Here is a 23,971-nt window from a genome sequence, read left to right on the forward strand (position 1 = left end):
TTTTGAAGCTTAATTTTATTTAAGTTTATTTTCCGAAAATAAGCTTATTTAAGCTTCTTTTCTGTCCTGAAAACACGTGTGCTATAGAATCTTTAAAATCAGGTTTAATTAATTAATTAACCAATAAGGTTTGCAGTTGAGGAAGTCAAGTAAGCATAAAAACCTCTACACTGTCACACCGTTTCTCTTCTAGTGCTCTTCTTTCACTTCAAAAAAGAGCTAACAGAGAAATGGATGTAGGGCAGGGGACATTCCAAATGGTTCCATTCGTCATGGACTATTAACAGAAGGCATACTTCCTTCTATCAGAAATGCAAACAATCCAGTCTTTCTTCAGATGAGTAAATGAGGAGAGAGTTTAAAGCCAAGGACAGGAGGGTAAATGTAGCAGGAACTGAGCAAGGTGTCATGTAAACTCTTATTGTCCCCAATGGGTGATATTTCTTATGTGAGATTCCTGGGTTCTTTTATGTGCTGTTTTGTAATAATAGCGGAGTAATAACAATTAGAAAACAAATAACTCAACTCTGATCACTGGCTCCACTTGCTCCTACAAGGCAGGGAGTGAACTACGAGCCAGTCTCACAGCTCTGCCCACACCGTAGCTGTCCCCTGCCAACACCAAAGCCGTGATTTCTGAGCCATGTGCACACACAGCCTACACCAGCTCCCGAGGCTCCACGGACATCAAGTCTGCAGGGCGTCGGACACAAAGCACTTCACCAATACAAGAATCAGACCAGCACACTGTGGGCATGCTTGCTCCCCCAAACCTCCAAATTCATCCTCATCCCATCATCTTTTCCTCACCAGCTAGCCCCCCTGCAAGCCTGGCACAGAACTCATTTTCCTGACAAGCAACTTACAAAACCCAGGGCAGGGGCTAAGTTTCATCTGTTTCATTTTGCTTATCATGTACGCTCAGGCCCCGACACATCAAGGCACCCCCAAATTGTTGTTGAATGAAGAATAAACTAAATAGATATAGGTACGTCTGCATGTCGGATTAAATTTGTATCCCTCATGGAGGCTTCACAAACTAAATTCAAATTACACAGGTCTGCAAGATGAACTGGAATAGGGAATGGGGTGGGGGTAAGGGGAATGTGGTGGAAATATTCCCAGACCTTGTTAGGGTAGGTATGTTCTTTAAAATTCTTTTCCAGTAGAGGTCTAAAGAAATAGGTGAAGCAAATATGACAAAATAATGACAACTGTTAAATCTAGGGGTTGGGCTCTTTTCTCTATTTTTCTATATATTTAAGTTTTTCAAAACAAAATATCAAAATATTCCTAATGAATATGTATATGTATGTATGTATATACATATGTATTTTCTCAGCCCCTGAATCTGCTTCCATAGATTGAGAGTAAAAATTACACAGCAATGGAACAGCATGATAATCTTCACTTAGGTTTGTAGTTTTGAAAATTAATTTTATCTAAAATAGAAAAAAGATGATAGATCCAGTCAGGGGGAGGAAAAAAAACAAGATTATCCAACCACGCATTAGCCCACTTTCAGTCAGACGGGTGATGCAAAGTGCATTGTCTTTGGAAGTGTCAGCTCCAAGGTGAGATGAGGTGTGTGGGGTACAGGCCCCCTCTTTCACTCTGCCTTCAAACTTGAGTCTGACCTTTTATATTTATATTGTGTTTTTGCACATGTCATTTGAAGAAAAAGTAGCATCAGCTGCTAAAAGAGTACACCTCGAAAACCACGGCTCCAGAACCGTCATTCCAATCCCAACAGAACTGTTTCAACTCATGTTTACCTCACTTGCACTGCCCCTCCTGCTGAAGTGTTGGAGGCTCCTGCCTAGAGGAGGCTGGGGACGTCCTGGGGACAGGAACCTCGCCCCTGCCCATTTATTCCCATCTGCTGCACAAAGGGCCCAGCCACGACCCTCAGTACTGCCCACTCCATGAAGAAATGCCAGAGCAGGAGTCCAGTCTCACAAGAACCATAAGCATGGTAGGTCAGAGATCCTGCTCAGACAAGTCCTTCCTGAAAAAGTCAAAGAGCCTTTCTGGAACCTCCCTTGATTTACTGATTTAAAAAAAAAACAAAACCCAAACAGCTATTTCTAGTCTTCTAATGCCTCATCTTAGTAAAAATCATCAAACACATCTTTCTGAAATTAAACTGCTTAAAAGCTTAACTTTAGTCAACTGGCTAGAAGTTGAGACTCCCTTTTCACACTTTGGGAACTAATTTAAAACCCAGCCCTGTAGACAAAGGTCTTCTGGGGTTTCAGCACCCACAAAGATGTTAAGACCTCTTCCTCCCTTTTCCTAAAGCAGGGATTCTCAACGGGGAAACTTTTGCTCCCCAGGTATGACTGGAAACATTGCTGTTTGTGACAACTGTGATGGGGGCGAGGGTGGGGGCAGCTGTCAATTGCATCTAGTGGGTGGAAGTCAGGGATGCTGTTAAAACCCTACAATGCACAAGACAGCCCCTAGAACAAAAAATTTTCCAGCCCCAAATGCCAATAATGCCAAAGGGAAAACCCTACTCAAAGGATTTCAATCTTTTTAGTCTGAGTCTGTAACCACAGATTAAGGGGAATGAGCCAAGCAACTCTGGAGGGCAGTCCGTAAAAGCGATAAAACGTCCTTGGAAAGACTGGAAACGGGAGTAAATTAACTTAGGTTTCCCTCTCCAGCTGGTGTGACCCCATCTCCGTTGAGCACATCATGCAACGCAGGTGGGAATGCTGCACGATGCAGCCACCGGCCCTTCCACCAACGCTGAGACCAACCAGAGGGGAGATCTGGCAAGCTGGGTGCCAGCAGACACAGGTCTGAAACTGTTAGGCACGCATAATGCTACTCACTGGGAAGGAGTGACTGCCTTTATGAACTAAATTTTAAATCACTCAATATACCTCCGAGTAGCTGTGTGACTTGGAAAATCTCCTGTAATAAATTCATGTAATAAATTTCCTATTTTGAAGTTCAAGAGGCATACAGTTTTTCTTGACACAACATCAGTTTATCCCCGCCCATGAAAGAGTTGTTGAACAAAATGTTTAAAGATCATCCTTTGGAATCCGGCCCACAGTACCCAAATGTCTAGGCCCAGCCTTGCCTGTCCTCCAAAGGGGAGCCCTACATCTGCGGGCTGGGGATTCTTGTCCCCAAGCTGTGGGACGGCACCATCTTGGTAAGACTTCTCAGTGAGACCACCAGAGGAGTCAAACGAGGGCTGTTCCCTGCTTTCCAAAATCCCTTTTCATTCCTGTGCCTTCCTTGCCTTGCTTGCCAAATAAGCCAACACCTACATGAATGCATCCTTCTTTTTAAAACAGAAAGTCAGGTAATTCAAAGTTATAGCTCCAAAAGCAACTGCAATTCGGCCACGCTGTACATAGATCTATATAAAGATGTCAACTTTTATAACCCCCTGAGCTCTAGAAAGTGCAATCTAGCTGCCAAGAGACCAAATTTATGCATCTGGAATCTCAACTAGACTCATTCCTCCACACTGTTTTAGCATTAGAAATATTTTGCACATTCACAGCCAAACCCAGGGCCCAACAAAGAAGGTGACACACCCCGAGAACACAAGTAAGGATCAAAACGTGACCTTTGAGGCCTGCTACCCACACCTCAGTGACTGTACAGATTAATAACCAAGCCAGCCTTGCCAGGACTGCCTGCACACAGTGCTCGGCAATGGCCAGAAGAAGCCCGAGGTGCAGACGTCCACCAGATTGTCCCTGAGACAAAACTACAGTTGATTTGTGAAGGTGACTCACTGCTGTGTACCTCACTGAGGTCTCCTCAGGCTGACACTCCTTGCTCCAGGAAAAGAGAGAGAGAGAGTGATCCAAGGGAAGGAAAACCCACTTTGCAGCCATTTGACTGGGTTCAAGTCCTTGCATCATCATTAGCCTTGTAGCCACAGCTGAGTTTCCCTGTCTAGAAGAGAGGGGTGATGAGGTCTGTCAGAGGGGCTGTAAGGACAAATGTGATGATGTGTGTAAAGCACATGCTGGGCACATATGACGGATCGATGGTGTCACTTCCCTTGCTTGACTCAGAGTGTGTGACGAGAGGAGTGAGGCTGGCTCCACCACCACACCCCTCTCAGAGGCGGCTGATGCCCTCATTGGGCTACTGGGACAGCACAAAAGGCAGAGGAATGCATTGGGGTCAGAAGAGCTTGCTGTCACTATCCCTTACCAAACGTTGGCTTTCTGACTAAAAAGAGATAGTGTTTATGAGGGGAAGACCAAAACACATGACCCAGACCGAGAAATCCACACCAGGCTGCTCCCAGTCACCTCTGGTGGCAATGCCCACCGCAGGGAGAGCCAGCAAGGTCACTTCCTATCCCCACCTTTCTGCTCTGGCAGGATTTAGTTGGGTCTTTGTTTCTTGGTCCCACTGCACTTTTGACAGTGATTGGTCCCAGATCACAGAACCACTCAAAGCCATCGTGCATGTAATTTGCATTGCAACCTCACAATGTTTAGGTCAGCTATCAGGATTGAAGAAAATGAAACAAACCAAAACCTGAGGCAACATTTTATCAAGTCAGTCATTCGCTGGCCGTGTACACTGGCAAGATAAACACAGTAAGAAAGGTGAGCCACCACCATGCATCACAGTTTCCAGCATCGTCTCCCCTCTCCTCAGTCTCACCAGAGCCTTCTGCCTCCAAAACAACCAATCTTGTAAACAGAGGAGAGAGGGGGGTGCTCACATATCTTTTCTGTGCATTTCTATCATCTGCTCTTTACTGCAACGGATCAAAAGGAAATGTATGGTAATGGCCTTGCCTTTTATTCCTTCCTAGGTTTTCTAATTCTGAAGGGGAGGGGTTCTGAAAGCATAGCACAGCTTAAAGGCTGGAGAAACCTGCCTCAGGATTCATACTGCACAGCTTAGGAGTAAATATATATCCTGCATCAGATGTTCCTCACTGGTGATGGTTCAAGGTTCTAGTCCACAGCTCTGTGCACCTGTTGTGTTGGAAGAAGGGAGAGGGAGGCTCACCAGAAAAATCTGCTGGAATAGGACACGTATGGCCACCCCCGCACGAAGTCCTCTAAACTTAGCACTGGCTCTCAAACTTGGTTGCACCTTGAAATGGAGCTTTAAAGGTTACTGGTGCCTGGTTCTCACCTCACCCCCAGAAATTTCATGTGCTGCCAGGGTTGAGAACCACTGCAGAGAGGTTCTTCCCAAATACATCTCCCTCCCAAATACTGCATTAAGTGACAGGGTCCTGCCCTTGTGTCTTTACGGAACTTAATGAACTGGGCTTCGACAGGAGCTAAGGGCACAATTTAGTCCATATGAGATTTCTAACAAGGGCCCCCAGTGCACTGTGCTAAGAAGGGTCTCTCCAGGAGCCTGTCCTGGATTCAAATCCTTCCTGTGCGCCTCAGGCCTGCCCCAACACAGATTCTCTTCATCCTTACAGTCCATCGTCACTGTCTGTTTTTACAAAACAAACATAAGAAAACAATAAGAAATAACCACCTCCATCCAACAGACACAGAAACTTGATTAGGTAACTACTGTGCTCAAGGATCAGCTGTTTAAAAATACAAGACTGTCTGACAGCTCATCCCTCTTCCCAGAGGAGACTTGGTTCTGGAAGGGAAGCTGCAGAAAACCAGCAAGAGTGGCCTGGCCTTCCCCTGGGGCTTCACAGGAAGAGGTAGGGGGGAAGATGACTAATTCCTCACTTAGAGGCTCCTACAGGATCCTCAGGCAGGAGGGGGCATAGAGAGTGGAGGCAGACCGCTCAGCACAGCCCTGGCTTGGAGCCTTGATTAGCAAATAACAGGACATACACGGCTCTGCGCTCCCAAACTTCTCCTCCTGCTCTCCCCTCCTCTCCTCTCCCGTCCCGCGTCCCACGGTGGCGCTGCAAAGCGGTGCCATGAATGCTGCTTTACACACGAGGAAACGGCACCTCGGTGAGGAGGGGGTGGCCTGCCTAACACTGCCCAGCTTTTGGGTGGCGGAATCAAGACAGGAACCCAGGTCTCTGGGCTCAGAGGGGCACCAGGCAGTGAAACAGCATCTTGGAAAGTACAGCCAGGCTGTGCCCAGACTGACTCAAATGTGTGCTCCAAGGAGGTCTGGGTAAATCAAGCAGGAGGAACAGGTTGGAGAACTCTTAGATAAAGGAATACTGCAGTGAATCGTCTTTTAGGAATAACAACAGCAGTAATAATAGCAAACATTTACCAGGCGCTGCCTAGTACTGGGTCCCATTTTGGCAGTTTAGAAACATCTCACTTAGTTCTTGTTATAATGCAAGCAGTCAGTTATTACGGTTATCAAATGCGGACTTGACATCCCTGCTTAAAATTGCAATTAACCCCTGGCCGTCCTGTCCCCCACCCCTGACCTTGTTCCACTTTTTTATTTCTGTAGCGTTTATGACCTCCTAACATACTATTTACTTATTTATTATGTTTATTGCCTATCTTTGTCTCCCCTCCTCCCACCCCCAGTCAATTGTAAGGTTCCTTCATTAAAGAAAGAATTTTTGTTGGGGAGTTTCCTGGCGGTCCAGTGGTTAGGACTTGGCGCTTTCACTGCCATGGCCCGGGTTCAATCCCTGGCCTGGGAACTAAGATCCCAGAAGACGCGCAGTGTGGGCAAAAAAAAAAAAAAAAAAGTTTTTGTCTTTTTTCCTCCCACTGATATATTCCAAGGGCTTAGAACAGTACCTGGTACAATGGATGTTTAATAAAACGGTTGCTGAATGAATAAATCATTTTACATTTCAGAAAACTGAGTCTCTAAGTAACTTGTTTAAGATCACATAGCCAGTAGGAGGTAAAATTAGGATCCAAACATGTGTCTGAGTGACTTGATGCCTGTACGACCCCAAATGATTTCTTCCCCTCAATGTCAGCCCAACTTTTGTAAGACTTTCACGTTAGATCTTTTCAAACACGGAAAGCCACATGAACCAAACACATATTACATGTAGTTAAACTTGTGTTATAAATGTTCACATAGCTGTCTTTCTATTGAATATTTGTACAACTTGCACTAAAGCTAGAATAAATGAAATATTTTAAATGTTATATCCTTGACTTACATAAAAACTATATATAATTTTTAACGACATGGGAACATGACAGTTGATACAAAATGGAGTATGTTTTATGGTTTCAATTATATAAGGGAAAAATGATAAGAATACTAGAAAAAATGCCAACATATAAACAAACATTGGGTTGCCTCAGGATGACACTGATGATTGTGGGTGATTTTCTTAAAATTATAAAGTTTTCTGAACTTCACTGATGCTGTATAGTGATTGTGTATTACTCTGGGAATTCACCTATGGTTTCACAGTCCTAGAAAACCTTTAGATTCAAAGGAAGAAGAAAACCAAAGAGCTAGATCTACAGCAATGGGACCCTTGCTCTGGTGAGGAGCTTTCCAACATACTTGGAATACACACCTCGAGACCCACACAGAAGAGTTTAAAGGAACTAGAGATGGCCCATCTACAGACAAATGTCCTGGGGTCACAAAGGGGCATTCACATGGCCACCTCCAAGGCCCCCAGACAACCTTAGTATGTATCCACATAACCAATTCCAACAAACCAGGCTCCAAAGGGAAGGATCTGGCCTAAATGCAGAACCACAGGGGAATATAACGGGGGAGGAGGGCTCACTGTCCACAGTCTCTGGGTAAGAGGCCAAGGATGGCCTACCCACCTTCTAAGTTGCTATTATAAGGGTGTAAAGGGCCAGGTAGACACCTTTGCCTGTGAGTAATGAGCAAGAGTGGGGTGGGGGCAGGGCACGCAGTGTCCTGGAATCAGGAGGTTAGGGCTCAGATCCCACCTAAGGGCCATGTGATACAAAGCAAGTGACTTGTCCATATCTGTACCTCATTTTCCCCATAAATTGTGGCAAGTGGCCTCTAAGAGGGACCTCAATGATCCCTGCCTCCTGGTATTCTCACCCTTATGTTATCCCCTTCCTTCGAGTGTGGGCTGAGCCCTAGACACTTGCTTCTAACAAACAGAATATAGCAAGTAACGGGATGTCACTTCCAAGATTAGGTTACAAAGGGACTATGGATCTGTCTTGGCCATTGTTCTCTTTGTCTCTTTCTCACTCTCTCTTGCTCTGAAAAAAGCCAACTGCCATGCTGTGAGCTGCCCCATGGAGGCTCATGTGGCAAGGAACTAAGGTAGGCTTCTGCCAGCAAATGCAAGGAACCAGCCCTCAGTCCAGCAGCTAAAAACCACATGAGTGAGCTTGGAAGCAGATCCCACCAAAGCCGAGCCTTCAAATGAGACCTCAGCCTTGGCCTTGATGGCAGCCTTATGAGGGACCCCATGCCAGAGGACACAACTAAGCCATGCCTGGATTCCTATCCCACAGAAATGATGGAATAATAAATACTTATTGTTTTAAGCTACTAAGTTCTGGGGCAATTTGTTATGCAGCAAATAGATAACTAATACATTTGTAAAAGGAGCCAATAATTGGACCAAATTCTGGGATAGACACGAAGATTAAATGAGAAAATGTTGGTAATGTACTTGGCAAATGCTTAGCACACAGATGAGAGGAGAATGGTGATGCCAGGGGCCCCAGGGGTATCTAAGGATCACCCACTCCCTTCCCCACAGTGTTGGGATGGAATCAGTCTGCTGTCCAGGCCACAAGGGAATGAAAGGGAGGCCTAGTGCTCAATGCTCCTGCCTGGCTGAGTCTTCTTCTTCTTTTTTTTTTTTTTTTCAATTTTTTAATTTAATTTTACTTTTTTTTATACAGCAGGTTCTTATTAGTCATCAATTTTATGCACATCAGTGTATACATGTCAATCCCAATCTCCCAATTCATCCCACCAAAACCCCCACCCCCCCGCCACTTTCCCCCCTTGATGTCCATAGGTTTGTTCTCTACATCTGTGCCTCAATTTCTGCCCTACAAACCGGTCCATCTGCACCATTTTTCTAGGTTCCACATATATGCGTTAATATACGATATTTGTTTTTCTCTTTCTGACTTACTTCACTCTGTATGACAGTCTCTATTCATCCACGTCTCAACAAATGACTCAATTTTGTTACTTTTTATGGCTGAGTAATATTCCATTGTATATATGTACCACATCTTCTTTATCCATTTGTCTGTCAATGGGCATTTAGGTTGCTTCCATGACCTGGCTATTGTAAATAGTGCTGCAATGAACACTGGGGTGCATGTGTCTTTTTCAATTATGGTTTTCTCTGGGTATATGCCCAGTAGTGGGATTCCTGGATCATATGGTAATTCAATTTTTAGTTCTTTAAGGAACCTCCATACTGTTCTCCATAGTGGCTGTATCCATTTACATTCCCACCAACAGTGCAAGAGGGTTCCCTTTTCTCCACACCCTCTCCAGCATTTGTTGTTTGTACATTTTCTGATGATGCCCATTCTAACTGGTGTGAGGTGATACCTCATTGTACTTTTGATTTGCATTTCTCTAATAACTAGTGATGTTGAGCAGCTTTTCATGTGCTTCTTGGCCATCTGTATGTCTTCTTTGGAGAAATGTCTATTTAGGTCTTCTGCCCATTTTTGGATTGGCTTGTTTGTTTTTTAAATATTGAGCTGCATGAGCTGTTTATATATTTTGGAGATTAATCATTTGTCCATTGATTCGTTTGCAAATATTTTCTCCCATTCTGAGGGTTGTCTTTTCATCTTGTTTATGGTTTCCTTTGCTGTGCAAAAGCTTTGAAGTTTCATTAGGTCACATTTGTTTATTTTTGTTTTTATTTCCATTACTCTAGGAGGTGGATCAAAAAAGATCTTGCTGTGATTTATGTCAAAGACTGTTCTTCCTATGTTTTCCTCTAAGAGTTTTATAGTGTCCGGTCTTACATTTAGGTCTCTAATCCATTTTGAGTTTATTTTGGTGCTTGGTGGTTGGGAGTGTTCTAATTTCATTCTTTTACATGTAGCTGTCCAGTTTTCCCAGCACCACTTATTGAAGAGACTGTCTTTTCTCCATTGTATATCCTTGCCTCCTTTGTCATAGATTAGTTGACCATAGGTGCGTGGGTTTATCTCTGGGCTTTCTATCTTGTTCCACTGATCAACGTTTCTGTTTTTGTGACAGTACCATATTGTCTTGATTACTGTAGCTTTGTAGTATAGTCTGAAGTCAGGGAGTCTGATTCCTCCAGCTCCGTTTTTTTCCCTCAAGACTGCTTTGGCTATTCGGGGTCTTTTGTGTCTCATACAAATTTTAAGATATTTTGTTCCAGTTCTGTAAAAAATGCCATTGGTAATTTGATAGATTGAATCTGTAGATTGCTTTGGGTAGTATAGTCATTTTCACAATGTTGATTCTTCCAATCCAAGAACATGGTATATCTCTCCATTTGTTGGTATCATCTGTAATTTCTTTCAACAGTGTCTTATAGTTTTTTGCATACAGGTCTTTTGTCTCCCTAGGTAGGTTTATTCCTAGGTATTTTATTCTTTTTGTTGCAATGGTAAATGGGAGTGTTTCCTTAATTTCTCTTTCAGATTTTTCATCTTTAGTGTATAGGAATGCAAGAGATTTCTGTGCATTAATTTTGTATCCTACAACTTTACCAATTCATTGATTAGCTCTAGTAGTTCTCTGGTGACATCTTTAGGAATCTCTATGTATAGTATCATGTCATCTGCAAACGGTGACAGTTTTCTTTTCCTATTTGTATTCCTTTTATTTCTTTTTCTTCACTGATTGCCGGGGCTAGGACTCCCAAAACTATGTTGAATAACAGTGGTGAGAGTGGATATCCTTGGCTTGTTCCTTATCTTAGAGGAAATGCTTTCAGTTTTTCACCATTGAGAATGATGTTTGCTGTGGGTTTGTCATATATGGCCTTTATTATGTTGAGATAGGTTCCCTCCATGCCCACTTTCTGGAGAGTTTTTATCATAAATGCGTGTTGAATTTTGTCAAAAGCTTTTTCTGCATCTATTGAGATGATCATATGGTTTTTATTCTCCAATTTGTTAATATGGTGTATCACATTGATTGATTTGCGTATATTGAAGAATCCTTGCATCCCTGGGATAAATCCCACTTGATCATGGTGTATGATCCTTTTAATATGTTGTTGGATTCTGTTTGCTAGTATTTTGTTGAGGATTTTTGCATCTATATTCATCAGTGATATTGGTCTGTAATTTTCTTTTTTTGTAGTATCTTTGTCTGGTTTTGGTATCAGGGTGATGGTGGCCTCATAGAATGAGTGTGGGAGTGTTCCTTCCTCTGCAGTTTTCTGGAAGAGTTTGAGAAGGATGGGTGTTAGTTCTTCTCTAAATGTTTGAGAGCATTCACCTGTGAAGCCATCTGGTCCTGGACTTTTGTTTGTTGGAAGATTTTTAATCACAGTTTCAATTTCATTACTTGTGATTGGTCTGTTCATATTTTCTATTTCTTCCTGGTTCAGTCTTGGGAGGTTATACCTTTCTAAGAATTTGTCCATCTCTTCCAGGTTGTCCATTTTATTGGCATAGAGTTGCTTGTAGTAGTCTCTTAGGATGCTTTATATTTCTGTGGTGTCTGTTGTAACTCCTCCTTTTCCATTTCTAATTTTATTGGTTTGAGTCCTCTCCCTCTTTTTCTTGATGAGTCTGGCTAATGGTTTATCAATTTTGTTTAACTTCTCAAAGAACCAGCTTTTAGTTTTATTGATCTTTGCTATTGTGTTCTTTGTTTCTATTTCATTTATTTCTGCTCTAATATTTATGATTTCTTTCCTTCTGCTCACTTTGGGTTTTGTTTGTTCTTCTTTCTCTAGTTCCTTTTGGTGTAAGGTTAGATTGTTTGAGATTTTTCTTGTTTCTTGAGGTAGGCTTGTATAGCTATAAACTTCCCTCTTAGAACTGCTTTTGCTGCATCCCATAGGTTTTGGATCGTCGTGTTTTCATTGTCATTTGTCTCTAGGTATTTTTTGATTTCCTCTTTGATTTCTTCAGTGACCTCTTGGTTATTTAGTAACGTATTGTTTAGCCTCCATGTGTTTGTGTTTTTTACGTTTTTTTCCCTGTAATTCATTTCTAATCTCATAGCGTTGTGGTCAGAAAAGATGCTTGATATGATTTCAATTTTCTTAAATTTACTGAGGCTTGATTTGTGACCCAAGATGTGATGTATTCTGGAGAATGTTCCGTGTGCACTTGAGGTCTCAGATCATGTTCACTATCATTATTCTGAATTCTTTTTCTGGAAGGTTTCCTATCTCCACTTCATTTAGTTGTTTTTCTGGGGTTTTATCTTGTTCCTTCATCTGGTACATAGCCCTCTGCCTTTTCATTTTGTCTATCTTTCTGTGAATGTGGTTTTTGTTCCACAGGCTGCAGGACTGTAGTTATTCTTGCTTCTGCTGTCTACCCTCTGGTGGATGAGGCTGTCTAAGAGGCTTGTGCAAGTTTCCTGATGGGAGGGACTGGTGGTGGGTAGAGCTGGCTGTTGCTTTGGTGGGCTGAGCTCAGTAAAACTTTAATTCACTTGTCTGCTGATGGGTGGGACTGGGTTCCCTCCCTGTTGGTTGTTTGGCCTGAGGCGACCCAACACTGGAGCCTACCCGGTCTCTTTGGTGGGGCTAATGGCGGACTCTGGGAGGGCTCACGCCAAGGAGTACTTCCCAGAACTTCTGCTGCCTGTGTCCTTGTCTCCATGGTGAGCCACTGCCAAGCCCCCCTCTGCAGGAGACCCTCCAACCCTAGCAGGTAGGTCTGGTTCTCCCCTGGGGTCACTGCTTCTTCCCCTGAGTCCTGATGTGCACACTACTTTGTGTGTGCCCTCCAAGAGTGGAGTCTCTCTTTCCCCTAGTCCTGTCGAAGTCTTGCAATCAAATCCCACTAGCCTTCAAAGTCTGATTCTCTAGGAATTCCTCCTCCCGTTGCCAGACCCCCAGGTTGGGAAGCCTGACGTGGGGCTCAGAATCTTCACTCCAGTGGGTTGACTTCTGTGGTATAAGTGTTCTCCAGTCTGTGAGTCACCCACCCAGCAGTTATGGGATTTGATTTTACTGTGATTGCGCTCCTCCCACTGTCTCATTGTGGCTTCTCCTTTGTCTTTGGATGTGGGGTATCTTTTTTGGTGAGTTACAGTGTCTTCCTGTCGATGATTGTCCAGCAGCTGGTTGTGATTCTGGTGTTCTCACAAGACGGAGTGAGAGCACATCCTTCTACTCTGCCATCTTGGTCACATGCTCCTGCCTGGCTGAGTCTTAAATGCAAGTACATCTGCATCTTTCAGGACCCTAACCTTTTGGCCCTTTTATTTAAGTCCCCAAATTTTGTTCACCTTCCTAAACAGCCTGTCAGCTCCTGGAGGCAGGTGAAAGGCAGTGGATGGAAGGAGTGAAGGGCAGGAAGGCTGAAGACCAGGGTCTGAGTGCTGGACTCAGTCTGTGGGTCTGCTGTGGACTTACTGGTAACCCTGGACAAATGACTCATCTCTGTGTGCCTCACTTTCCTCATCTGGAAACTGGGACGCTGTTGTGAGGATCAAGGAATCTGGAGAGGGTCAGCCTGCCTTTCCAACACTGTCTGGCCCAGTATTTATGCATAGCAGGTGCTCAATAAATCTTCATTAAAGCAACAAATACAACAAAATTCAGGATGTCAAGTGTCACTATATTTAAAAAACAAATTAAAGCTTTGAGACAGAGCCCTTGCAAGTTTTCTTAAATATAACAGGTTTTCTAAAAAAGTATCAGTAGAATGCCTTTGTTCTTGGAACTAGTCTGGCTTATTCACATTAAATGTTGTCAAGTAGGGGTTCACAGGAGAAATGTCACTCCAATTCACACTGAACCCAGTGTTCTAAGAAACCTGTCTGCAGAACCTTTGAACCTCTAAAGACAAACGAAGAACCACGTTTACCTCCATTAGCAACTTCTACAACATCAAAAACAAATGGCTTTTCAAAAAGAGACACACTTGAGATCAGTTTCTCAGCTCCCTGGTATAACACTGGTTCAGAATTCTGTGTTTCTTCACATTTAATCCACCAATGAGAAAACACTCACCAAGAGTCTACATTACCGAGTCCTTATCCTGAGTGACTCAATAACTGGCTATCATGATAGAAAATGGAGGTACAGAGAACAAAAAGAAGGGAATTTCCATCCAACTCAGGGCTCTGTTTGCTCATTCACTCACTAAATTATTCCACAGAGATTTATCGAGTACCAACAACATATGGGCATTAGGTCAGGGGGCATGAAGATTCAGGCCACCTACCTATACATTAAGCCTTTTCACAGTCTCTCCTCCCTTAAGCAGTTTCTCTGAACTGTCAGCCCCATTCCTATCCCATTCACACCCATTTGTCTCTGAGAGAAAAGAGAGACAATCCATCACCCACCTTACCTCCCATAGGCATTCCAGGCCCTAAACCCATCCCTCCCACCTCTCCAGTTCTGCTTTATTCCATTGCATTTGCATCTTTCCCAACAACTCTTTGTCATCTACAGGCCCAACCAGGGGTCCCTGTTCTAGACCACATGGCCATTGCTTCCTCCCTCCTAAACTATTTGTTCCCCCCATGACTGCCACTGCCCAGGCTTCTTCAGCCTCACTGTCCGCTTCATCTTGGCTTTATCTTCTCATCCCTCTTCCTTCAACCATCTGTTTAATTCCATCTTGGCTGAGTTTCTCCCTCTGGCCTCCTTTACCTTCCCTGTTCTCCTCCTTTCTGAAGAACTGAGGGAACAGGTGTTAATATCAGGGTAATTAATTAATCATGAACCTAAACATTTGTCTAAGAACTCATTTTTACATAATTATGTTTCTTCATCTCAGGACTAACTTGAGACTGAAAATGAGCATTTAACGAAAACTGAAAATGACAAATGCTAGACACTCTGCTTTTATAGAGCATGTATTTCATTCTTAAAGGTTTTGTTTTTCAAATCTAGGGCTACAGCTAAATTTTCAAGTAATTTAAAAGGTTCATGTTCTACGTGCTCTTGAAGCCAATTTAGAGAATGAGTATTAAGTGAAGGGAAATCATGGTCTTTGCAGTTCTGAAGACAACTCCCACTTTCTGAACTGAAATCAGACTCATCAGTAAGCTCCTCTTTTGCTATTTTCTTGACCACTATTTTTTTTTATATTTTATTTATTTATTTATTTATTTATTTATTATTTTTGGCGTCATTGGGTCTCAGCTGTAGCAGGCAGGATCTTTGTTGAGGCATGAGGGATCTTTTGTTTGCAGCACATGGGCTTCTCTCTAGTTGTGGTGCACAGGCTCCAGAGCGTGTGGGCTCTATAGTTGCAGCACGTGGGCTCTCTAGTTGAAGCGCTCAAGCTCAGTAGTTGTGGCGTGCGGGCTTAATTGCCCCAAGGCATGTGGGATCTTAGTTCCCCAACCAGGGATTGAACCTGCGTCCCCTGCATTGGAAGGCAGATTCTTTACCACGGTACCACCAGGGAAGTCCCTTGACCATTATTTTTTGAGCAGTGTCATTTTTATGGTAACCTGAAAGCTGCCTCCTGCTACAAACTGCACAAGATTCTGTAAACTATCCATAATCGGACAAGAAGCAACAATTTGGGGCTTCCCTGGTGGCGCAGTGGTTGAGAGTCTGCCTGCCGAAGCAGGGGACACGGGTTCGTGCCCCCGTCCGGGATGATCCCACATGCCGCGGAGCAGCTGGGCCCGTGAGCCATGGCCGCTGAGCCTGCGCGTTCGGAGCCTGTGCTCCGCAACGGGAGAGGCCACAGCAGTGAGAGGCTCGCATACCGCAAAAAAAAAAAAAAAAAAAAAAAAAAAGAAGCAACAATTTGCCTAATTTCCTGGTAACTGTTCTTTGCCAGCTGACAAGAATTTCATCAAGGCAGTCAAACAATACAGACAGCTTTTCTAACTAGACAGTTGGGAACGAAAACCCTCCATTAAACTACAGATGAGATGAATGGGTTTGAGTTGCAGTTTGTTATCGGTCTATATGGGGAGATGCCAGTATTTCAACTATCCATGCCAAACCAGCTCTCTATAACTGTTCCATTTTTCTGGAAGGAAAAGAACATTAATTTTATCTGCAACATACTTGAAAGTTTCAGGATCAACAGGGCAGAGTCATCTGAAAGATATTTTTGAGATGTGAGTTCTCTAGGTTTCCTGAATAATGTGAAGGCTATTTGTTATACACGGACATGGATCCAGAGGAAGAGGAAATATTCATCAATTCATCAATTCCTAGGATGCAAAAGTGACAGCAGTGCCCAAAATGAGCTGTTCTGCTGCCTGTGAGCGCCATAAGCAACGAGTAGTAGAAACCCATCACAGCTTAAAAGATTTCCTATGTGACACAGACCAAGAAATAAAACTATAAACTTAGAAAGTAGTATAGAAAATTATTTTGAAGATCTTTCAGTCCAATGATGTTTAAGGGAAAGATTATGGGCAGGGAAGTGCAGATCAGAATCTCACAAGAAGAAGGAGGGATTTAAAACTATATATGCCGTCTTCTTCTGGGAAGATGGAATAGATGTACTTTTCCCTGTTCTTTCCACTAAGTACAACTAAAAACCTCGAATATTATATATATGTATAAAACAAACATAGACTCCAATAAATTGAGAAGAGAAGGTAGACTAATTAGAGACCTCAGCACCTGAGGAGTGACGCAGTGGTGAGTTCCACGGATTTTCTCATAAGTCCCAGAATTGGAGCTAATGAAGCCAGTAATCCAGAAATGCCAAGGAGTACAGACAAAAAATTAAAAAGAAGAAAAAAGAAAAAAGAAAAGCCTGCTCTCTTTAGCCAGAGTACCAGGAAAGGGACAGCCTAGCAAGAGAGAACATTTAGACAATAATTGCTCTACCTTAGTCAACACCACAGAAAAAAAATGACAGTCCTACCCTCGCCAGCAAGGGCTCAGTGGAGAGTCTAGACTTACAACCTTGGGAGGCAATAACAAGGCAGCCCAATCTCTCTCTGTGTCAGTGTGGTATCAGAGGAGGTTGAGTGGAAAGCTGGGACTCTCCTACCCCTACTGGGCACTAGGCTTTTATATACAGAATGGATAAACAACAAGGTCCTACTGTAGAGCACAAAGAGCTATATTGAATACCCTATGATAAACTGTAATGGAAAAGAATATATATAAAAAAAGAATGTAAATATGTATAATTGAATCACTTTGCTGTACAGCAGAAACTAACACAACATTATAAATCCACTATACTTCAATAAAAATAAAATAAAATGCAAGCTAACGTAGGAAAAAAAAACCCTTGGCGGTGTCAGTGGAGACCACAGGGGTGGGGTCTGGACTTCTACCCCAACCAGCAGTAATGAGGTGCCCCTCCCTCTCCCTGATGGGACAGTGTCAGAGGAGTTCAAACGGAGAGTCAGGGAGTCCATCCCTGCTCTATGAAAACTCTTGAATAGTAAGATTTGATGAGCCTCTGGATGATAACGTGCAGGAAGGGTGGCCCACCCCAGTTCCACTGGGACAGAAGATTCTGTGCTTGAGACCCTCCTGGACCTCATCCTATATACTTCATCTGGCTGTTCATCTGTATCCTTTGATGTCCTTTGTAATAAATCACTAATCTAGTAAGTAGACTGCTTTCCTGAATTCTGTGAAATTCATGAATTCTTGCTAGCAAATTAATCAAGAAAGGGTTGTGGGAACCTCTGACTTACAGCCAGTTGGTCAGAAGCATAGGTAACAACCTGGACTTGTAATTGGCATAAGAAGTGGGGGAGGGGGAAAGTCCTGTAGGGCTAAGCCTTTAACTTGTGGGATCTGACACCATCTCCATGTAGATAGTATCAGAATTGAGTTAAATTGTAGAACACACATCTGGTGTCAGAAGTGAAGGTGCTGTAGTAGAGTACTGAGAGTACAGGAGACACACAGGAATGTTTTTCCTCCAGAAAATCATACAGAGAATATTCTCTGATCATAATATTGAGTTAAAGAAGCCAGACGTTGGGCTTCCCTGGTGGCGCAGTGGTTGAGAGTCCGTCTGCCGACACAGGGGACACGGGTTCATGCCCCGGTCCGGCAAGATCCCACATGCCATGGAGCGGCTAGGCCTGTGAGCTATGGCCGCTGAGCCTGTGCGTCCCGAGCCTGTGCTCCGCAACTGAAGAGGCCACAACAGTGAGACGCCCACATACCGCAAAAAAAAAAAAGAAGCTAGACGCAAAAGAACACATACTATCTGAGTTCATTTATGTAACTACGAAAACCATATGTAGGTGGTAAAACTGAAAACAAGGCAGTGATTATCATAAATGTCAGAACAAAAGTTCCCTATGATGGTGGTAGTGGGGAGAGATGGAGTTGTGATTGGAAAAGGGCACACAGAGAACTGCTGGGTGCTGCAAAGTTCTATTTCTTAACCTAGGTGGTAGCTGTACATTCCAATAATGCATTAAGCTTTACATACATGCTTTTGCTCTACTCTATCCATGTTTAATATTTCACAGTGAAAGAAGTTATAAAAATAATCTTGTATTTGCAAAAACATTGCCTATTTCTTAAAATTTTGTTTTTATTATTCATTTATGCTCTACCACACGTCAGAAAAAATTGATGGTAGGTCTTCTTATGACTCCTACCTAATAAGGTTTGGGAGCACGATCATTCCTAAGACCCTTTTTTTCTGAATAGAAAAACAAAACCACAGACCTACTGCATCAGAAACTCTGGGGTCGGGCCTCCCTGGTGGCGCAGTGGTTGAGAGTCCGCCTGCCGATGCAGGGGATACGGGTTCGTGCCCCGGTCTGGGAGGATCCCATATGCCGCGGAGCGGCTGGGCCCGTGAGCCATGGCCGCTGGGCCTGCGCATCCGGAGCCTGTGCTCCGCAACGGGAGAGGCCACAACAGTGAGAGGCCCGCATACCGCAAAAAAAAAAAAAAAAAAAAAAGAAACTCTGGGGGTGGGGCCCAGAAATCTGTGGTTTAATAAGCCCTCTTGGTGATTCTGATGCTCGTCACTGGTATAAGCACACACATAAATTATCCTTGTTATTTTTATGGAGTAACAACTTCATCTTCAAGACCTTGTGATCTTGAACCACACGCTTAGAGCACCTTGCATTGTACACCTACAGGCACCTGTTCTGTCAAAGGTTGTACTGGCTATTGTGCAAAACTGACCTGGAGACCTGATTCAGCCATGGGGAAAGAGGTTTTGTACTCTTATTTTCTACAGTATTTGAAGAGTGATCTAATCTCTTTAATAACCATATGAACTTGAGGCTCAGAGGGGCAATAGATCACGCCCACCATGTGTGAATGGCAAAGCCCATCACCAAAACCCAAGCCTCTGGAATGAGCATTCAAGATCCAATCTCCTAGAAGCATTTAACAAGCATTAAATTGGTAAATTCTATTCCCATTAGCCAGAGTGTACATCCTTGATAGGGCTCATGACCACCACTGGGAATGAGGATAAAACAAACTACTTCCTTGCATAGCCACATTTGCTGAGCGGCCCCAGGAAACCTCCTTCTTTAGTTAGGGCTGAAGAGTCCAAGAACACTATCCTGTCTGAGGCAATGAAAAATTTCCCTCCATGTTTTAGGCTGGTAAGGACTGAGCTGTCACAGCTGTGCATGAGGTCAGCTGCATGTGTGCTAGGTATTCATGATGAGACACGGTTCCCAACCTCAAGATGATGACAATTCTGAACATTAACCCTTATGCATCAGCACCAACCTTCCCTGAAATGAAAGCACTAGAGATATGCTGCCAATTCATTTCAGTTAAAACAAAGGTATTGCCTCTTCCCTCCCAACCAAAAGAAAAACCTCTGGAAAAAGGTTAGTTTTCTGATTCTGAGAGACAGAAAGTAATCTAGAGTCAGAGATCTACCAGACCAACTGCTTCACCTCTGTAAGGACTTGAAAGAGGACTCAGAGAGTCAAACACTTCGAGGGCCTGTTACACGTTGTCAAGGCAACCACAACCCCGAGCTCTCATAATGGGAATCTTCCCAACCAGGTTTTCAATCACTTGCCCTAAATTCTTTTTGTTTTAGGCTATTCTTTAAATTCTTTTAAAATAAAAACCGTTAAAAATATATCTTTCTATTATCCTGGAACCCTCATTATTTCTTGGAGTTTAATCTTTCCTTTCGAATGTCTAGTCTTCTATGTAAATAAAATTCCGAGGCAGTAAGGGTCTTGAAGCAATAATAATTTTCATTTTGTAATCATACAAATCATGCTGTCTTTGAAAATAAACTCATGCAGGTATGGTCCAAAGGGCGTGTGTTTTGGATGAAAAGAGAGTACTGGTTCCAAACCATGATTATGACATGAGGGTGGGGAAGAAAAGGCTAAACAAAGACCAGCAGAAGTGCAGGCAAACAAACCCACGGAATAAGAAATACTGATAAGACAACCAGTGAAATCTGCAAAATGACTGGTATTCCATGATTTTATGGTATTAGCATTAATTGTTTTAGGTGTGATAATGGAATTGTGAAGAAGGAAGGAAGGAGGGAAGGAAGGAAGGTGAGTCAAGGAAAATGGATGAGAATAAGGGAATGGAAAAAGGACAGTGAAAGGGAAGAAAGACGGAGAGAGAGAGAGAAATAGAAGCAAAGAGATGCAAATAGAAGCAAAGCACCATCTGCACATGGTGGAGATGCCACAAATGCCTCAGCAGCCCCCTTAATTTATGTAGGCTGTGCAGCATTGATGGATAAAACTTGGATAAGCTCGACATCATAAAAGCCTGTCCCAGTAAAAATTCTGATGGAGCCTGATGTGCCTCTTCCACTGTTCCAGGATAACCACACTACACATCCACCTTAGCCCACTCAGCCTTTGGGGAACATGGTGGGGGGCACACTGAGCTCGTTTCAATGGATGATTGTCTTGGGGGCAGTAATTCCTGTGTTTGCCTGGCCCCAAGGGGACTGATGGGCAAAGCCATCAGTCTTATTACTGGGCATCAACATGTAGAGAAGGCAGAATGGAGAAACACGAGAAGGGAATCAAACACAGAAAATTAAAATCCAGTGAAAATGAGTGCAAATAAAATTTCATAAGATCTCCATAGTAAAGAAACTCAGCAGGGCTTCCCTGGTGGTGCAGTGGTTGAGAGTCCGCCTGCCGATGCGGGGGACACGGGTTCGTGCCCCAGTCCGGGAGGATCCCACATGCCGCGGAGCAGCTGGGCCCGTGAGCCATGGCTGGTGAACCTGCGCGTCCGGAGCCTGTGCTCCACAACGGGAGAGGCCACAACAGTGAGAGGCCCGCGTACCGCAAAAAAAAAAAAAAAAAAAAAGAAACTCAGCAGGGTCAACTCTTGACTACTCTAGCAAAGGAGACAAGAAAAGTTAATCCAAACATCATTTATGCCCAGTCCTATGTTCCTGTTTTTTTTTTATTTTACATTGGAGTATGAGTATTTGGGGATTGCTCAGCAAGCACCATAAACAGCTAATAAAGCCCTGCTCTCGCAGATTCCACAGGCATTACTTTGAATTCTATCTGGTTTGGATGTTTTTTTCCTTTCGTATACTTGTCTGGTTTTGAAGGGAACTCCTAGGGAACTGCTCCCCAAATAATTATCCAGGTGACTCGTGATAAAAATCAAGCCCCAGAGTCTATGTCAATCAAAACACAGCCAAGGCCTGGTCCAGACCCAGCTCAGGCACCAGAGCACTGGTGAGACAGTAGAGATCAAAGTCAGAGACACACTTGCCTCAGTGGGCCATACCACACAACTTAGAAGCTAACTATGTCACTGTCACAAGGAACTCACGGGGCCATCCCCTAGGACCAGTGCATGATCACCAAGGCCATAATCTGAACCCATGAGAGCAGAATGCAGGTTCACACCCTCTCCAGAAAGGCTGCCAATTATTCCACAAAATAAGTGCTCCACAAAAAAACATGTCTGATCTCTCTCATTTCACAGTTTGGAATTTTATCTCCTCTTCACTCTTCCCTTAGTAGATGTTCAACTATTCAAATTCAGCTTTCAGTTTCTTACTTTCCAAATCGAGATGATACAAGCTATTTGCGGAGTAACGTCTGAAAAAGTGAAACACAGTGCTGAGCTAAAAGACATCATTTGATTATCATTCTGGCTTACCATTAATTCGAGAAATGTATACTCTTTTCCTTTTAATTCAGAGAATTAAGCATTTTCTGTAAGAAAGATGAGAATGCAGCTCCAGAGCTGGACCATTCCTACAGGGATTCCCATCCAGGCAAAGACAGGAAGAATGAGGCCATGACCCACGTTTTCAAGTTAGCTTTCTCCACCTGGGGGAGGAAGATAATGTTTCGGAGCCATCTTATTTTTTAAATATTCTGTTAACTGTCAGATACCCATCTGCTTAATTATCCAGTTTTTATGGGACTTTAGGATTGTTATTTGCAAAGGGTACAGATCTGCCTCATCAATTAAATAAACTATTCCTCTACCTCCTCACTCTGCTGCTCTATATGACCAATCAGATTGTAAAGGTTTCATTAAAAAGCACTGGTGGGGGGCTTCCCTGGTGGCACAGTGGTTGAGAGTCCGCCTGCCGATGCAGGGGACACGGGTTCGTGCCCCGGTCGGGAGGATCCCACATGCCGCGGAGCAGCTGGGCCCGTGAGCCATGGCCGCTGGGCCTGTGCGTCCAGAGCCTGCGCTCCGCAAGGGGAGAGGCCACAGCAGTGAGAGGCCCGCGTAACGCAAAAAAAAAAAAAGCACTGGTGGATTTCTGGGAAAAAGGGCATCAAGAACACATGTATCTAAACTTGTTTCCATTACTCCCATTAAAATGACCAAGAGAATATAAAGATGGGGGCCGAGGGGACTGCACCAATACAGGAAGTAACGAGGTGCCACTGACATGCCAGAAATGACAAGGAATTTTGGCAGATGGGACTAGGTTGAAGAAAAATACCATAAACCAAATAGCATCTCCCCCTCTTAAGGACACACTGGGTTCTTGAGAAGCAGGGCTCTGGCACCCCTTACTTGAGACAGCAAATCTAGAGGGGAGAGTGGGCTACAGAGCAGGTAGAAAGTCCACCAACTGGACACGCCTGTCTGTGGTGCCTCAGAAGCATTTGAAGCAGTCAGGGTGTCACAGGGGCATCTGTGATACCACAACTCACACTCGGGTAAAGATCAGAGCAGAGAGAAAGATGCCCCAGGAGCTATGGGTTCCCCGAACCCAGACAGAAATGAATGAGGCAGAGAGTATAACAGAGCTTCCACTCCACTCCCCTCATGCTGATGGATCCCTAAACTGATACACTAGTCCACCTCACTCAGGAAATGGGGGAAAAATCCACAAGGTGTCTATGAAAAGATTCTGAAACAAACAAGGAGAGCACAGCATTTCAAACTTGTAAAAAGATTTATTACAAGAAGCAGAAATGATTTTTCAAGAGCATCACCTTGTATTCTCAAGAAAATTTTTGAACACACACCGTCTGTGAAATGAGATAAGATAGCAAAATAAGAAGAAAAAAAAAAGCAGTTGGCCAAGAGGCTTGAGAAAGAAAATGGGAACTGAATGAGATGAGGAACACTAAGAATCAATCTAAAAATACAATAGCATTACTATCTGCATTAGAAACCATACAAAGCAGCCCTGATTCAATAGAAACTGAATCTGTGATGTGGAATGCAAACATGAGAAGTTCTCCCAAAAGGTAGATAAGAACAAAGGGACCGGGCTTCCCTGGTGGCGCAGTGGTTGAGAATCTGCCTGCTAATGCAGGGGACACGGGTTCGAGCCCTGGTATGGGAAGATCCCACATGCCACGGAGCAACTAGGCCCGTGAGCCACAACTACTGAGCCTGCGTGTCTGGAGCCTGTGCTCCGCAACAAGAGAAGCCGCGATAGTGAGAGGCCCGCGCACCGCGATGAAGAGTGGTCCCCACTTGCCACACTAGAGAAAGCCCTCGCACAGAAATTAAGACCCAGCACAGCCAAAAATAAATAAATAAATAAATAAATAAATTTAAAAACAAAAC

At 43.6% G+C, this 23,971-nt stretch overlaps 1 protein-coding gene across 4 annotated transcripts in view; it reads right to left on the reverse strand.

The window, feature by feature from the left end:
• The window catches only part of LARS2 (leucyl-tRNA synthetase 2, mitochondrial), a 242,167-nt gene that overhangs the window by 98,577 nt on the left and 119,619 nt on the right, over positions 1-23,971 (reverse strand). The window lies entirely within an intron of this gene.

Source organism: Mesoplodon mirus (genome assembly GCF_964341445.2).
Source record: "Mesoplodon mirus genome assembly, chromosome: 12".
In the NCBI taxonomy this organism is placed as follows: Eukaryota; Metazoa; Chordata; class Mammalia; order Artiodactyla; family Ziphiidae; genus Mesoplodon; species Mesoplodon mirus.